The 15,329-nt window shown below is 38.0% G+C and overlaps 1 protein-coding gene across 1 annotated transcript in view; it reads left to right on the top strand.

Moving 5' to 3' along the window:
* The first annotated feature begins 1,011 nt into the window (after window positions 1–1,011).
* The window catches only part of ich (ichor), a 155,343-nt gene continuing 141,025 nt past the window's right edge, over window positions 1,012–15,329 (top strand). Inside the window, exon 1 of the mRNA XM_065237118.1 lies at window positions 1,012–1,052. The gene's annotated coding sequence lies outside the window, so the exon portion shown is untranslated. The remainder of the gene's footprint in view (window positions 1,053–15,329) is intronic.

The following is a 15,329-nucleotide window of genomic DNA, read 5'->3' as shown; positions in this document are numbered from 1 at the left end:
GACCTACATTTCGCGGTGAACGAGCGGAGTTGGAGTCTCTCAGCAAGCACGGCGGCGACGTCATCACCGGGCGGATTACAGTGGAGGCAGCGCTTGCCTTGATCGTGATTTTCATTCATGAGAGCCGTCAAACGTGAGAGAAATTGAGCGAAGTGGAAGAAAGTTTCCGAGTGCCCCCAGTGTGCGCGGTTGAGTGTATGAGCGGTGGTCCACGTTGTGTGTGAAATATTTTGAATTTGCTACCATTCCGCAACAGCAATAGTGAAGCAAAAAGAGAAAAACCAAATAATGACGACAACAATAACAACAACAACAACCACAACACTGTTGGTAATGCATTTATGAATGCAGATGACCCGGATATTAAAAATACTGAGACTACACGCCATTGTAGCGATTTGCATTTAATTGTGTCAAAGCTGTCCGACGTGCTGCGCTTCCGTGGGGATATGTGTTAATTAGATTTGTGCGGAGCGAAGAAGAAAGAGATAACAAAGAGGAAACGCCGATAGCCGAGAGCAGTGAAAGATTGAAGAAAACAAAAAAAAAACGTACACGGCCAGTGATCTGATTAAGAACCGCACCCCGCACCTTCCGATTGGCGTTCCGCTCTGATGTGACACAGAGCCTGCGCTTATACAGAAACGAGAGAAAAGTGGTGAAATTGGAGAAAGAGAGTGAGAAAAATTTAAAATGTATTGAGGTGAACCTAATGAGAGCAAAACAGCTAACGAGTGTGAACCGTGTGACAACAGTGATCTAGATCGACTGGATAAGCGTTAGCAGTTGTCAAGTTACTCGAAAACAACCGAAAGTGAAAAGTGTTAAATAGTGAAGATAACTTCAGAGAGGATACACAAGTGTTACAAACTGACGGAGTCTACGACAACAAGATCCCAGAACGAAACTTTGTATATACATAGGCGAAATTTGGACATCCCCGAAAAATATTTCCCCGGTTTCCCAAATTTCCAACGCCTATCTGTCTGCCTGTAGGACCATTTTTTCTGATTTTTAATGGATTCCTATCAGTATTTCTATCAGTAATCCCAGTGAGTATTAGTCAACCTGTTTCTAATCTTGTAACTTATTCTCAAACCAAAATTTCCATCTCGGATAATTAAAACTAACGAATCAGAAAAAGTGTCAAAATTTACTAACGCTTCCGCTTATCCACCCGCAACTCATCCCATCGCTAACCCACCTAACATCTCATATCCGGAAAATTCTCAAGCAAATGTTTTTCGGGGATTCAAACCCTCTTCAAAAGCAATGCAGCGAAGCAAAATCCGGTAGGATCAGACATACCCGGCAACAGCAGCACCACCAGCAGCAGCAGCACTAGTAGTGGAAGAAAACACTTAAATCTCAATTTGCATTCACCTTCCGGACGTAACCTGGCAAAAGTGATTTGAATGCGGTTACTTTTTTCGATTCTGACCTGCCGCCATCCCAACCCGACGACCCTCCTGCTCGCGTGGGCACCTGTTCTGATCTGTTGAAAAGGTCGCCGAACTGACGTCGGTCGGTCGGTCGGTCGTTCAGTCGGTCGGTCAGTCGGACGGTCAGCGTTGTGAACCCGTCCTCTACCAGCGACATTATGCAAGTATTTTTGCCCTCCTCGATAGCCCGCCCGCCCGGGCTTGTTTTCTTTGCATTAGAATTGGCTTCGGGCTTAATGGATCGACCCGTGTAGGCTGACGGACGGTGGTGGCGGTGACTATTCGGTGGTGGAACTCAAAGCAGTTGAGTAGAGGTGATTGACTGGTTTTAAACGCATCATGTTCTGGAGCGCTATCGGTAATGATATGCAGCTTTACAGTGCCTCAATTGCTGTCAAAATAAGCGGCCGGTTTGTGGTTCGATTGTTTATGAGTAGGGGAAATGGGGGTAAAATGCTCATGGCGGGCGAAAATGCGACTGCCTTCTATCTTTGCTGTTAATTGATGAGATGTCCAAAAATTTAGCTTTAAACGTACTATAACGGGAACAAATAGCTGATAGAAGAAATTCATTTGAAATTTATGAAATTGAAAAACAATTCTAGTGGATAAGCACTGAAGAATAATGATTTGTGGAAATAGCTGGTATCTCTGAACACTACACACTTAGATTTTTTTTACAGGAGTCAGTTTACTGGGTTTTTGAATTACTGAAAAACTCGATTAAAATTCAAATGAGCGTTATTTGTAAAGATTTGATAAAATCGATGAACTTTATTTTTCATCATTAAACGGGGTTAACAGAAATAAATCTGTAAATTTTCGTAACACATATTCTAAACTTTGAATTTTTCACAGACATTCTAAATTTTACCGAACAGTTCCACAATTCAAAAACTCGGTAAAAATTACTGACTGGATAAGAGTTCTATTGACATTCAATAGAGAATTAAGGAAAGATAGATTGCCCCTTGGGTTTTTTGTAAACAAGTGTTTGCAGGCCTTTTCAATTTCACCAATTCAAAAAATAATTTATCAATTTTTGTTAAGCATTCAATTTCGATTATCTTTATGGATTAAACGGGGACCTTCTTGCATGGGCGTTTTACCCCCTTCTCTACTGAATTCTTTTAGCCGATTGAGTCACGCAAAATCGGGTTGTCCTCTCGTGAGATCCCCGTAATGAAAGTAATGCGTTCAGGCGGAAATGCATTTAATTTGAATTTATCCCTTGGAATATTTATTGCTTTTAGTCTGGTTGTGCAGCTGATATCAGTAAATATGATCAGTCTTAAAAAGCCGTCTTCTTTCAACTGCGTTAGTGTGGCCAATGAGTCACGAATATCAAGATGACAGCGGTTGCAGAATAAAATAATGCATTTTATTTTGCGATGTAATAGAGTCACTTCCTCAACTTTGATGCTGGAGGCCTTATTGTGGTAAAGAATTGTATATTTGACTACGGTGGTCATTTTAAAACTAGTCAACGGTTTGCTGCCTTGATATTGGTGTGATCGAATTGAAAGTGGAAGTGACTTTCATAGATATAATACTAGAAACGCAGAAGATCACCACGTTTCGTGACTTGTGCTTCACAAAGTTCTTTATATTTCAAAGGAATATATTTTTTTCAATTCAATGCTTAGACACATCAAACGTTCAGCAAACTTACACACACTACAAACTTACTGAACGGTTATGCAGTGTTTTTTTTTTGATAATCATCAAGTTATGTATATTGACGAAGTTATCTGTAACGGATTGTTTTGAATGCTGTCAAAGTGACTTCATAATAATTATTGTTGCACTGCAAAAACTGTTTTGGTAATCGCCTATGGGTCTAAGATTGGGCCCATCGCTAAAAATCAGCTATTTATCAATTTTATCTAGAGGAACGCGTCATTGGGACGGTACTAATGGATATTTTGAACGCTATTGAAAATTTAGCCGATGGCTGAATTTATTTTTGGGTCCAAATAAGGGGCATTTAAGCCAACATTAGATCCATTTCCCCTACTACTATTAAAAAAAGTTATATTGAGTAATAAGGTCAGTTGCAGCGAATCCAAATACATAAAGCATCCAACTATAAAGACAACACGCTGGCTACTACTGCCACGATACAATCTTTGTAATATAGCCTGATCGGAGTTGTAGAAGGATAATATACACGGTTGAGGACATAGCTTCGTGACGCAGCTTGCCGAAAATTTGGTCGTTTCCTTCTACCGACTCGAGCGAGTTATATTGCAAAGGTCGTTTGCCATGAAAAAAAAGAGAAGAAGATTGTATCATCATTGCTTTCCATTGCTGACATAGCGTTAACATTCATCTCGGAGATCGCTTGTAATTTTGTCATTTTGAGATATTTTTGATTCCTTGGTCAGAAGACAAAGATTTGAGTCACACGCGCGTATTACGCAGTACTGTCATGGTAAATATAAAGCGAGTTACTTACTGATTTCGTAGATGTGAGCGCCCCAATTACCTGAAAGTCATGCGTCTCCTATTAGGAGTGCGCATGATTCTAATATAGGAGTTTATGTATATATGCATGTACGTACATACAATTTAGTGGCCTCAAGCCAAAACTGAGATATGATTAAAAATGGTCTGCATTCAGCTCGCCATGAAATTATGGGATGCGTAGTTCTCGGAACTGTGCTGAAGTTCACGTAACTGCCCTAAAATACAGGAAATATTTGTTATATTCTCTAGACTTCTTCGAAGTTCTAAGGATTTCCTTGCATTCTCTGGACTTCCTTGAAGTTCATTGACGCTCACCGTACTTCCTTTTAAATCTTTAAGGTGATTCCTTGTTGCGTCCTTTTTAGCATTACGCTTCTCATCACAAGTCAAAATACCAAGATTTCTGTGAATGCACGTAGCAGAAAATAGTACTTGCAGTACATCTGCTGTGGAGAAGCCAGAAATTTCTAAAAATTACAGATGTACTAACCTCGTAAATCTCTAGATTTGTGCTCTTGAATTTTCCAAGTGCATTTTATGAAAAGGGCCCGTATTATTGATGTCAATTTGATTTACATGGAAATCACTTTACCGTGAGTGACAACTAGTCACTTCATTTCGTTTTCACCGTGAAGTGACACCCGTGATTAGGGCCAAGGACTCTACAAGGAAACACCCTAAACTTTCCTGAACTTGAAGTTCCACGATAACACATTTTGGAATTCTAGGAACGTCTTGAAGTTCTTAACAAATTTTATGAAATTTTCGAAATTTATTTAAAACTTTTGTAATGTTCCTAAAACTAATGGAACTGTCCTAATGGTATATGATTTTCCCTGAAATTCTTGCAATTATCGTTCTTCAGAGTTCGCTGAATGTCCATGAAGTTACCTAAAAATATTGTTCTGGAGTGTTCGACTGTGAGTTTCAGCTTGGCAGTCTGGCAAATGGATTTATTATAATTTGTCCCTACGTTTTGGCTTTGATTAAAGCCTTCTTCAGGGTAAACTGGGGAAATTTTATTTTATGCAATAATTGTTTCACATTCTATAAATTTCTGTACTCACAATTGTTGGATTTATTCTTTGTCTTGTCTAAAGTGTGTTTATTTGTTGTTAAATTTGTGTACATAGCGGTTGTTCATTGGGTTGTTCAAAGTTTTGCCGTTTTTTTTTTATTTATGGCAAAACCGCAAATTTAACCCACTACAAAAAATTCTACAAAACTTTGAACAATCCAATTAAAACTGATATGTACAAAAACTTACCAAAACACAAACAGACAAAGAACAAATCCAACAATTGTGAGTACAGAAGTTTATGAAATGCGACACAATTTTGCTTAAAAAAAAATTCCTCCAGTTTCCTCTGAAGAAGGGTCTAATCAGACCCCAAACGTCCGATGAATGGTAGCCAGACTGCCAAGCCGAACCTTATTATTGTTCCCAAAATAGTTTGAAGTTTTCAAACATCTCCGAAGTTCTCTGCACTTCTTGCAAATCTAGAAACTTTTCAAAATGTCCCACTGTTTTTTTCTGAAATTAATAGATTTGCAATAATGTTCCTTGGCGTTCCCTCCACTGGTGCAGCGAGGTGGTTTTGTTCCTCCGGTTTTGAAAACATTAAAAGAATAAAAGGAGACAAACTAGTTAAAAGTAGTTAAAATTGAACTGGCCGCTGGGTACTTTTTTCTTACCGTACATATTAATTTTCTAGAGTCCTTCTGTGTATTCTGATTTTTACTCTTGTTCTTCTGATTTTCGATTACGCAGTGGATGGCCTACTCTGCCTTTTTTAGCTCCTTGAGGCCTTGTTGATCATCTTTACGTTTTTTGGGCTCCTCATCCTCTCCTGGCGTATCCCTATCATTCATCAACCAGTGTTGGCAAAATATAATAATGCTGGTTCTAGCGGAGTACCAGCACGTTGACCTCGATTGATTGGTGATAAGTTGGAACCAGTCCAGACTGGAATAAGAAATCAGCGGAGACTCTGTCTTGATTCCAATCGAACTGTCAAAAGTGGTTCCAATCTGCAATGTGTAAAATTGGTTTGCTTGAATTATGGAGGAGTACTGAAATCGCTTAACGATCACTCATTTATATCTTTGTTATATTTAAAAGTGACATGGAAAAATGTACATACTCTTGTGATAATTTTATTTGTGCAAACAGTAAAATCCCAACAAGTCGTTTTCAACTTTTAGAATCATGCTAAAATCTGCAGCAAAACATTGCTGTTCCATGTTTATATTTCTTGAAAAAACCTGTTTCATCAATATCGACGAAAGAAGGGTTGAAAGCCCAAACTCAATGCAGCGGTTTGAACGATGATGAATTGCGTATTGACGAGAATAAGAGGACATATTTTGGACCACGTAACGGCACAAGCATAATGAAAGTGAGTGGTGAATTAATATTTTATCAGAATATTCTGTAAATAACAATGTTTGTGATTGATTTGTTTCAAAGGATTTATAACAGCATTAATGTATGGCATTCATATTCCGTACAGCACAGTTATAGAACAACGCTCTTTAATAACATTTTTCAACTAATTTAACCGTTTCAGGTTCAATGTTTTGTTCAAGGATTGACATAGACTTACTATCATAACCCTTTTTGCGATTAGGTTTTTTCCACATGAACGTAGTCTGAAAAGTAGGTATCGCTTAACAATTTTCTGTCGTAATCTGTGACATGAAGGGAAATAATTTGCTTCAACTGATAAGAATTTCTTAAGTAGATTTTCAGTCACACCTTGATAAGTGTATTTAAGCTTGGTGATATTCTGTTTCAAAGATTGCCCAAGAAGAAGATATACGTTTCCAAGTTGACATCAAGGCATTTCCACTCAAATCTTTCAACTCCGTCAACAATACAAGATCATTATCGTTTTGGTATGAATCCTTTTGTTGTCATTACGATTGATGCTGGACAGCAGCACTTCAGCTATATAATAGATCAACTTCTCTTCTGATGATAGCACGGTTGTTAACTTAAAGCTGTTCTTGTCATTCAAATCGATATCATTTAACAGTTCGTCTGCCATTTCCTCGTTGACATGCTTGTTCGATTGGTTCAATGGCTCCTTCTCGAATTGGGAAACCTTTTATTCTTTCGTTGGTCTTAGAACTAAAGAAAAATATAGCAACCATTCTTCCGGGTCATTCTCAAAGGACAAATTTTCAATTCATCATTTCGTCAGTCCATTTTCCACAGAGATGGCGCTGTTCCGCTGGTAGGAATTAATAAAAAATCTCCATATGGAAATTAAGAGAAGTGAGAATAATTCGCTATCGATGCATATTCAGGTCAAAAAAGTGAACGAGAGCTTAAAGAATTCATTCAATTCAATCGATCAATTATTTCCCAGAAATTATTGTTAAACAAGCTATAATTGAATAAAAATAATGATTCCCTATACAGTTTTACCCGCTTTACTACCAGTCCCCAGAGAGTCAAAAAATTCAAATTTGAGAGCGAAAATTCGCTCTTACGAGCTCAATTTTTCAACATGACATGTATTTTGAAGACACTCTATTTGTGATTTCCCTCTCTCAGACTACAAAATAGAGTACCTGACACTTTAAGATATGGCTGGCACCTCTATATATGTATTTAGATAAACTTTCGAAGTTCCTCCTTTTTTACATGTTCTGTTCAAAACAAACTGTCTGCCTCGCTCCATTAATAAAACAACGGCGGTAAATCCTGTTAGGGGAGGGGCTAGAAATATGTTTGTGCAGAATATGTAAAAAAAAGGAGGGACTTCGGATGTATTGTTTGTGCAGAATATGTAAAAAGGAGGGGCTTCAGATGTTAATCTAACTGCATGAATAGAAGTACAATACATGTTTTGACCGCACTACCCTCTGTTAGCAGTTAAAGGAACTAAGTGTATGCGTAATTTCTGATAGATGTCACCATTATGAACAGCAGTGACATCTGAAGGGAAATTAACGCAGAAGCATGGTAACATTAATTTCATCCATTAGTTGCCCAAATGTTTTCCATACAATCTCGAGTGAAGCATTCGATGAAAATAAATTCATAACTGTGATCCACGAAATTGTCACGAAGTCGAAAAACAGAATCGGTGACCATTATCACTGATGCCTGCCAAGGTTTCCAATAGTGTTTTTCATCTACTGAACAGCCGTATATGAAATGTTTGAATGATCGAAGCGTCTTTTAATCAGGTTGATATGCACCCTTGCTTTTACGGCTCAACGCGGTTTGAAGCGACTGAGACGTTACAAATTTCAACCACTGGGCTAATTTTTCCACAAACACTGCTGATGCCAATAACTCATGTCGTTTGGATTTCACGCTGTAGAATTTCAAAGCAGCGGCGACGGTATGATTCACAAATTTTGTGCTGTTTATAACCTTAAATTAAGGAATCATTAAAAAAAAAACAGCAACTCAAAAGCATTTTACTTTTAACGTTCCTTATCTTCATTTTATCGAAATTGTTTCTCGATTTAAAAAAAAAAATCAACGTCAGATACCGTTAGTCCTGATGCTATCTTAAGATTGTATTTAACTTCAAACAGAACCTTATCGCGTAAGTGCCTAATATCTGCTACATTAGTGGACAGTTTATGCTGGTAATATTACTGTCTCATTCCCCGAGCAAAGTCGGTTTACAAAATGAAAGCAAATCGATATTAAAGTTTGAAGTTCATATCATAATGAAAACTAATTTTGATTTCAATTTTTGCGACAGAAGTCTGATATCATATTGTGCTTTCATTTTGCAGTCAATACTTTGTAAATGAAAGCAACTTAACATGAAATTCTGCTGTTAACGTCTTGTTTAAAATTTAATTTAAGTTCATCTGTCGTTGAACTAACGATTATTGTTTATTTATTTTGTTTCATACATTTTAAGTAATTCGTGACTTGTCTGGGGTGAGATTTGAGCTCAAGTTTTTCAGCGTGAGAAGCACGGATGCTTACCATTTACGCCAGGCCCATATTCAGTTAAACATTATGAATGCAAAAACAGTAATCAAATTGATTTCATTGAAAGCAGGATTAGTTGTCCGTTTGATTTAGCAGTGTAAAATTTTGCTCTCATTTTTGCTGTGTTAACCGTTAAGTCAACCAAAATGAGATCAACTGGAGTATTCAAAATAATTTACATCGTAACAGCAAATTTTGATTTCAATTTGATCTTCAGCTTTGCTCGGGTCCGTATCCAACCTTGTACAGCTGATTTGGACCGTGTGGACAGACTATCCCAATTATTACCGCAACTTTCTTCGGAATTAAGTCACATTATAGCAGCCATTTGCACAACGAACGGGTGAAAAGGAACCACTGACGGCTGCTTGAGAACTCAACATAAAATTTTTGAAAAATATAGATCATTGTGATCGAAAAGGAGCTGAAATTTAAAGAATGAATGAAAGCCGCCTCTTTTTCTTCTTTGGTCACTTTCGAGAACAATTTTTACTGGGTGCCCAGCCCATCGTTTTTGAAGGGTGGGCGAAGGCTGGTTCTCCAAGCAGCTGCTGCAATTCGTGATTCATTCGCCTCCTCCACGTTCCGTCATCCATATGCACTCCAACGTAGATGGTACGCAACACCTTCCGTTCGAAAACACCAAGGGCGCGCGTTGGTCCTCCACGAGCATAGTGCAGGTCTTATGGCCATAGAGGACCGTTGCATCCTCCGGAGTCCAAAGTAGGCACGATTCCCAGCCATAATGCGTCTTTGAATGTCTCTGCTGGTATCATTTTCGGCGGTAACCAGTGAGCCCAAATACACAAACTCGTCGACCACCTCGTTTTCGTCACCGTCAATCTGAACTGGGGGTGGAAGGCTAACATTATCGTCCCTAGAACCCCTTCCTCTAATGTATTTCGTCTTCAATTCGATGGCAAGTCCAATCCGCCTAGCTTCAACCGTCAGTCCGATGTACGTATCCACCATCATCTCAAAGTTCCGTGCCATGATGTCGATGTCATTGACGAAACCAAGAAGCTACACACTTATAGTAGTGTTTTCTACCGAGCTCGGCTGTGAAAATCTCGGTAAAAAAGTTTTACTGAGATCTCAGCAAACATTTCATTTGCTGAACATTATCCGAGACTCAGAAATCAAATGTCACTTTTGCTGAGATCTCAGTGAAACTTATTGTTGCCGAGATTTGCACAGCCGAGCTCGGTAAAAAAAACCCAGTTATTCTCATCACACCTTCTAACGCGATGTTGAATAGCAGACACGAAAGTCCATCATCTTGCCGTAGCCCCCTTAGAGATTTAAAGGGACTTCAGAGCGTCCCCGATACTCAAACAACGCACATCACTCGATCCATCGTCGCCTTGAATCTGCCATAGCTGATCTCGAGCGATTGTGTCGTATGAAATCGATGAACAAATGATGTGTGGGCACGTTGTATTCGCAGCATTTCTGCAGAGCCTGCCGAATCGCGAAAATTTGGTCCGTGGTAGCGCAAGCACCCATGAATTCCGCCTGGTATTGCCCCACGAACTCTCTTGCAAATGGTGACAGGCAGTGGCATAGAATTTGGTAGAGTACCTGGTAGGCGGCGCTCAGCAGTGTGATCGTGCAGTAGTTGCAGCAATTTAACTTTTAACCCTTTATGACGCCTTCCATCCACTCCTCCACCGAAATCTTGGCAATTGTAGTTGATCTACTTTCAACCCATAGTTAGAAAGCGAAAATAGCGATAAATATTCAAAATTATCAGTTACAGTGTAAGCTGTACTTATAACTTATAAGGCTAGCATGTTACAAAAAGTTTAGTACTTTCAATTCATGAAATTATTAAGTTTTTTATGACAACCGCAGAGTAGATTTTCGTTAGTGCATTAAATACGGAAATATCATGGCGCATAGGAATCGAAAAATATAAAAATTACACTTATTTTTTCTTTAAAAAAGACCGTACACAATTTGTAAAAAAAAATTAAGTTAATGATTTGCTTGATAGGTAGGAAGTGAGGAGCTAGGCTGACCTTACATCCCGTAACCCTAGTAATCTAGAATGAATTAATCTACATATTCTGGAGCGCAATTTTTATAAAAGTAGTGAAAGTAGATCAATACTTTTGCGTCAGTATATATCTACTAGAAACAATATTAATAATGATAGTCGTTACTCATAGAGTAACCACCATGACAGGTCTGGAACAACGGATATAGAGCACAGGACTGCAACGCCTGTCATCTGCGAACAACTCGAGTGAAGCCAAATTTATCTGGTGCTCTGGGTGCTAATTTGACAGCTCCGCCTTTTCCTCTATGATTAAGCTTGGTACATGTCGCGCCGCGTTGCGGAAAATAGATAGAGTGTTCTAGATAACGTTATAGCAAAGCATGATTCACGCAAATTGTGCTCGTCAATTCTAAAACAACTAAATTATTTTTTAATTGTCCATTGCGGAAAAGTAAGAATGGTTTTGAAGGCGTTACATTTGTTGCCACCTTGCCGCATTTAATGTTACATGGTTGTAGCTTATTTATGTTATGGATCACCAGCGCTGCTGATGTTTTCGGTCGTTTCAAGATCTGGATCGCATTGCAGCGGTTGATATAGAGGGCTGAATTCAACATTTGATAAAACAAACAATTATATCGACAGTGAGCATACATAAGGGCCTATACGCGATGATCGATTCTTTTCGTCGATTCTCTCTTTTGTTAATAACTCGCTAGATTTAACGTTTCTCGGTGCGTTTGCTGTTGCTTTTGATAGCAAATACAACCTGTTACTACTTTGCATTGAACAAATTCTAGAAAATTGTTTCGCTTAGCTGTAGCAATGCAAAGAAAAAGTCGATGAAGAGAATCGATCATCGTGTATTCGCCCTTATGCATGCTCACTGTCGATATACAGAGCTGTAAAAAGGGCCTATCTGCTTTGATCGATTCTCTTCATCGACTTTCTCTTTTGATAACTACGGCAATGCAAACAGTTTTCGTGCTATTTTTGCAACATGGCATGATAAAGGAGGTTTTCATCTATCCACCAAATCGTCAAATGCAACAAGGAATGTTGTTACAGCTGAGTTATTAATGAAAGAAAAAGTCGATGAAGAGAATCGATCAAAGCAGATAGGCTCTTTTTCCTGCTATGTATAAAATTTATCTCTGATGCTTATTTTGAAGATGCCTTGAATGTGTAGTAAGTTTTCTGGCTGAATGTCAGGGGCTCGTGAGCATTCCTGGCATTGCTGAAAATTATGATAGCATCATAATATTGCAGGGTTGCTAGTGTAATAGGATGCTTTGTTGATTATTCATGAACTCTTGACAGCTGGGGCTGGGAATGCTTGTGAATATTTGAGGTTGATAAAAGGATGAACAAAGAGGTGAACGCCTAAGCTTTTTCCCATTTATATCGCTATTGTTAAATTGTTGAGGGAATCCATGTCGTAAACTGTAACCAGTTCGTATTTAGGGGAAGTGCAGGTAATGTCGGTCTAAGTGTCCCTAATTTGGGCCCATACATAAATTCAGCAATCGACTAAACTTTCAATAGCAACCAAAAATATCCATTAGTAACGTCCCAATAACGCGTTCATCTTGATAAAATTGATAAATAGCAGATTTTTAGCGATGGGCCCAATCTTAGAACCATAGGCCAACATTAGAGACATTTCCCCTATTTGCTAATCTGGTTAAGATGTCATACTTAATTATCTTAAAGATAAATCGTCCAGCTCCTTTGTAGGGGTTGTTTTTTCTCCACCAGGCTCAATCGATTCTAAATGCAATGGGAAGTGATTCTTGTGCGGACTGAGTATGTAATGTTATGCAGTGTTACAGCTCTAAGCAATTGCTGTCAATTGGGCCAGTTATATCGTCGGATTGTTTATGAGGAAATGCTGCTAGTTATTTGCTAGATGCAATGGGAAGTGATCTTTGTGCGGATTGAGTCATGCATGATCGGGTTGGCCTCATGGGAGTCATCGGAATGAATGTAACGCATTCATTTAGTTTAGGCGGAATGGCATACGATTGAATTGATCCTTTGGAATTTGTTTTGATCTGGTTGTCCATGCATGTGTCACATATCAGTTTTAATAAAGCCATGATTGTTCAGCAGCGTTAGTTTGAGATTAGATTCGATTAAGATAGATATCGTCATTTAGTTTGAATTGATGATTGGAAATTTTCATGAGTCACGAGTATTATGCAGTATCAAGAGACCGCAACGAGTGGTATTCAAATTAAAGCGACGAACCTGATGATGATTGTATGTCCTAGATGGCATCCAACCTGCGCGAAAATCTTGTCTTCATCTAGCTGATGTTTTAGATAATTATTTTACAATGCATACACAGTTCGAAATGTAGTGTAAATTTCTGTTCAATATGATGCACACAAATGGAGCGTCATATTTCATATAAGTTTACATTATATATCATGTAAAGTTCTAGCACAATTCATGCAATGTAGCAAATATTGTATACAAAAGCCCATCTTTGTAAACAATATTGTTTACAAGTTGCTCGGTTGTGTGAAATTAAATTAAAGTTTACGTGAATGAATGTTTACATCACAATTAAAATTCAGAATTTTTATCTGTGTAGTTTAGTAATAAACACTTACACACTTGGGACCTAAGTAGTCAGTAAAGGTACAGTATTACCAAGCCGGAAGGTTCGATTCCCGCCCAAGTAACAATTTTGGTTTTATGAGGGTTCTGTGGACCATGATTTAGAGTTGTAGCATACTTTAAAACCTCGATAAAACTTACAATGTTACTTGGGCGGTCCGGTCGAGGAAATCTTTCGGGTTGAAAGTTTTCTCGACTTCCCCGAGGCATAGAGCATCATTGTGCTTGCAACACAGTATACAATTTCATGCAATGGCTGGCATGGAAAGCTCTCAATCAGAGGTTGAAACAGTTGACGTTATTAACTACGCTCGCTTCGTCATCGTGTGCGACAGTCTGTTTGTATTCGTACACCCATGCTCTACTGTCGTCTTTCTCACACAACACAAACGGTAGAACAACATTCGATCAAAACGAATGTTATCAAATAACTATCATATGACAATGTGTTAAATATTTCGTTCTAATTCCTCAATATTGTGTAAATTAAACCATTTCTGATCAAAAATGTTATTACTAGAACATCACTGCTTGTTGTTTTAAGAATTCACACAAATACAACATTACCAACTCTTATTATGAGAAAAACTAAAATACATAAATGTCGCATGAAAGAGACTGTCATATGACATTTTAGTTTAGTACTGTACTTTTATAGCTTGTTTTGCAAATGTCGGAAGCAAAGGGTAGTCAATTATTAGAGAAAACGCGTCGACTACGATGACCGCTTACACCACTGCTTAATAACTATGGAAGTTCATCTAGCACACAGAGCCGGCAAAATACTCGCAAAAGTCTAGAAGAAGCAGACACTTTTAGAAACTATTACACCATTACCGACTTCAGTAATATTCCATCAAAAGCTAGAATGCACTATACTCTACCTATAATCGCATAACAGTGCCATATGGATACCAAATCAAGTACATACAGGGATTTACGAGCAGCATATTTCTCGAAAACAACTCAATCAAAGTTTCAGTTTTGTTAATTAATTGATTGTAATGGGGCTGCGTTATAATTTTCACGTTTGTAGCACAAGTCATTCTGTTTTTAATATTTTTGACACGAGCCTGTGAAGTTTTATGTATCGATAAATCGTCGATGCATTGTCATTATTAGTCAAGCCAAATGATGTATGTTATGGAAATGTCACTATTTCAATTAACTTCGTATACTTTTAATACATCCATTATTATTTATGTGTACACCTGATGTCCTTGGAATCAGTACTGCATGTATAATTGTGAAATTTTTCAATAGCGTTGGTGGTGAATCATGGCTGTTCTTGGAAGATCCGCTGAAACTCAGACAACATATTCAGATGTTTTTAACTTTTCATGGATAACTGAGTGCTGTGCGAAGAGTCGATCGATGATGTGCTGAGTTGTGTTTTGGGTTTGCTCCGGAAAGTTTTATTGAACTCTGAAAGGGTGCTGCCAATTCCGAATACGATTTTGCGAGAAATGCATCATGAGCCCTTTTCATATGAAATTCTCGATTAATCAAAGTGAACTTAAGTACTGAGTATATAAAATTGAATCGAAAATTGAGCTTCATTGGATTCTGAGATGATTTTGAGCTTCATTGGTTTAGTTTTGTGTGAAAATGGTTAATTAAAAATAAATAAGTTCAGACATGAAAAAGTTTTTGCAAGAAAAACTTTTTTTCCTTCAAAGTGCCCATCTCGCGATGTATGGACGGATGGTAGTAAACATAATTACCTATCTTGAGGCAAAGCTTCATCCAAATCAAACATGGCCATTTTTTTAATCTATTCTAAATTTTAAAAATCGATTTTTTCAGTGTAGGTCTCAAATGG

The sequence above is a fragment of the Ochlerotatus camptorhynchus genome, unplaced genomic scaffold, assembly GCF_037179485.1.
Source record: "Ochlerotatus camptorhynchus isolate MF236.1 unplaced genomic scaffold, CSIRO-AGI_Acam_v1.1 ptg000592l, whole genome shotgun sequence".
NCBI classification, from domain to species: domain Eukaryota; kingdom Metazoa; phylum Arthropoda; class Insecta; order Diptera; family Culicidae; genus Ochlerotatus; species Ochlerotatus camptorhynchus.
The sequence above is the reverse complement of the archived record's forward strand: the minus strand, read 5'-3'. Positions and strand labels throughout refer to the sequence as shown.